Below are 3,688 nucleotides of genomic sequence, written 5' to 3' on the forward strand. Positions count from 1 at the left end.
TGCTTATATAAGATACTACTTCATGTGTTAATTTTTTAGAAAAAAAATTATAACAGGTTGATGTGGGGAAATTATAAATGCATTTTGATAGATAAACGCACCAGTTATTATATTAAACTTGCATTTAACAAACTTAAAATCAATCAAATTTCTTGACTCGCGGAAAACAATTTAAATTTAAATACACGTGTGTCATACATTGCAACCTTGGGAAATCATTAATATCATTAACATATATTATATTGTATAATATAACATGTATTAATAAAATCAAGTTTTTACAATAAAATGTAAAAATAAAGACTTTTGTTTTCTCAACAATGAAATATCATTTGCAATTTGATCTTAAATTATTAAACTTTATCGTACTGTAACAGACGAACAAACAATAGGATAAAATAATTTCAAGACTACATTTGTTTGTAATTTATTACTTTCATATTACCAAGTTGATAAAAAATGATTCTATTTAAGGAAATTTAAGTTTAGACATTTTAGCCTTGAAAGAATTAAAAAAAATTATTTGACTACATAATATTGTAGCGTATTTGTAACAAATAATGATTCTTTTAAAAAATATTTTATAGTTTCTCAGAAAACGAATGTCTAATCCAAAATAGATCGCTTTGTATATAAGTTACATTTAAATTTTAAATCCTTATCTTTTATGTATTTGTAAAGGAAGCTATTTTTGAAAGCATTTTAATATTGACATGTTTTGCAGGCAATTTTTATGTCAATCAAGTATTACATTATATATTTTTGTATAATGTTAATATAATACTGAAAAAAAAAACAATATGGTCACAATTACATAGTAGATATTTTTAATTACTTCATGTGTCTATACGAGGAATGAGATCCATAGAAAAACAAGTGGTTTACTGAAGATGTGCTAAAAGGATAACCATTATTCAAAACTTAGATAGGCGTGTCCGAAAAGGATACAGACGTATCTTATGTATTTCTTTACCTCCCGCCGTGTAACTATAGTAACACTCAACATTGACAAAAACATTCATTTAAATTTAATATACTAACTTGACAAATAATATTGCCTAAAACATTAGAAAGAGTACTTAATTTCCTATAAATGTAGACTAATGTATCATCATTTCTTTTAGCTTCGATGTGAAGCTGAGAAGGTATTGCTTTACTATGATGTGTTTTTTTTTGTGTCTGTTACCACTTTTTCTCAGCTCTCGCCGAACTGATTTCTTTCAACGATACGTCAAAAGATCACAAATCGTATCTAGTCGAAGACATTAACCTCAAAAATTGAAAAAATTTCCCTAGTTCCCCGTAAATGGTGGAAACCTCCAAAAAAATTACAAATTTAAAAATCGCTAATTTTCGAAATTTTTTCAATTTTTTTTACTAAAATGTGTCGTAATTTTTTCAAAAATTAACATATCAATATAACTTTTTTTTTTTTAGATGCTTGATGTCTTTACTTATCATTTGGTATATTTTTTTTTGTAAATCTGACACTTAACCTGCTCACGAGGGGGGGATTTAAAATGACAACTTCTTCACAAAAAAATTTTTCAACTTAACTTTTGAAAATATTCCGGAAGGTCTGACACTTTTATATATATCTTAAATTAAAGGTAATGTAATATACTTTATTATAGAAAAAAAAATTTGACCTCTGGACTTGTCTTCGTGGTGAAAATGGCTACCGAATGCTATTTTTGTGTGAAAACTCTCGATTTTATATTTTACATTTTTAACTTTATAATGCTATAACTTATTAAAAAGTGTATTGATCAATATAATTTTTTATGGGAAATACTATTTTTTAATAATCCCTTTTTTATTCGACATGCTTTATCTTAATCAAGATATTAATAAGGAACTAGCAGATCATGTAACTTTTGGAATAATCCACCAATTTTTTAAAATTAAACACTATCTAAAAATTTGCATCGAATCGTTTTTTTTTTATAGTGATTTTAATCACTGTCAGATGTCATTATACGTGATCCAACTATGCCACGTCACCACTGTACCTCAACCCCCCTGTGCTGGTTTTTTTTTTAATTTAATAATAAATTCTAGTGAGATATTTTAAACGGAATGTTGTAAATTTCTATACTTAAAATTAGCTTTATGTGTTATAAATAATGCAAGATTCAATGAAAATGTGTACTATGTGTAAAAATTAAACATAAGATTTCAAATGTTAATCAAATGTAAAAAAAAATATTAAAAACAAAATCGAAATCAATTATACTTGAATATTTATTTATTAAAAATATATTTAATATTCATCGATAAGAATAAGTAAAATTTTAGGAATACTCCGCATTATTATATGATTAATTATCAATGCAACGATGCCACCAGGGACTAGCTACACCTAAAATATGTAAGAAAATTATTTATATTCCTATTGTATAAAGTATTTTTTAGAAAAGGGAGAAAATACATTTAGTACCTTCAAAATTGGTATTCAAATTATGGCTACGTATCAATTTCAAAAAAATATTTTTAATATTTTATTATTGTGAGTCAACTGTTAATAAGATTTGCTTTAAATTTTGTATTAATTTGTTTTATTTCAGTTGATGCGTAGAAGCCATGCAAAGTTAAAACGGCTGAACAAATTAAAATTTTAGTAGTTTAAACTATAATTTATTTTACGTGTATAAGAGCGATGGAATTGTTTTTGTGATTGAGTCACAGTATATAAAAGCTAAAAATAGAATACGTAATACATTATGACGGTTAGCATATAATTGTAATATTATATTATTTCTTATAATATAAACATATAATATGATGTTATCACTTGTACATGTATGTCACATATTATGATTATAGAAGATCACCAAAACAAGGTTATCTCATATAAAATACAAAATATCCAGTTAATTATGGTAAAATCCAACCCAACACACAGGTTTCTTCACTCTCATTATAATTAACCAATTAGAATAGAAAGCCTCAGCTTCCTAGATCACGGTAGGGATCGTTGGGCTACCTTCTTCGGACTATAAAAAACCATTTTTCCCCGTCTAAACCAATTTTTTCGGCGATTTGTAAAACTATTTTACATTTAAGTGTTATGAGTCAGTTTTCGATCACACCTGTATTAATGGCATTAAATAAAGATGTTGACTAATAGATATTAGTTTTTTGTCCACACTTTGAAAATATAAAAAATTAGCTAAAACAGAAAATTTTAATGAGAGCTTTTGGCCAATAATGTTTTTTTTTGTCGTAATCGTTGAACAATGAGATTTGGTCATTGAGTTTTCCATTATACACTAAAATTAAATTGAACGTAAATTTGATTAAAAATTTGTGAGTTATAATTTTCTAATGTAATTCATAATATTGATTAAAAATTGAATTAAAAAGATATTTTAAGTAAAAAAAAAAATGAATTGTATGGCTTAAATTACAATTTATATTAAAACTGTTTAGGTTTAAAATAATTATATTATGATATAATTATATTCATAACAACAATTCATTTTATTAAAACTATATATAATTTATTTTTTCTAATTTAATATTATAATGACCGCGAAAAATATAATTACGGTGAAAAATTATTTAAAAAAACGTTAGCACAGCACATTAAATTTTATGAGTACTATATTTTCTTTTATTCCAGCAGCGACCGAAGACTTTTCCGGCACTGTCTGATGATGATTATTAATTTTATTATTTATTATGT

The sequence above is a fragment of the Daktulosphaira vitifoliae genome, unplaced genomic scaffold, assembly GCF_025091365.1.
Source record: "Daktulosphaira vitifoliae isolate Bord-2020 unplaced genomic scaffold, ASM2509136v1 Scaffold_4, whole genome shotgun sequence".
NCBI classification, from domain to species: domain Eukaryota; kingdom Metazoa; phylum Arthropoda; class Insecta; order Hemiptera; family Phylloxeridae; genus Daktulosphaira; species Daktulosphaira vitifoliae.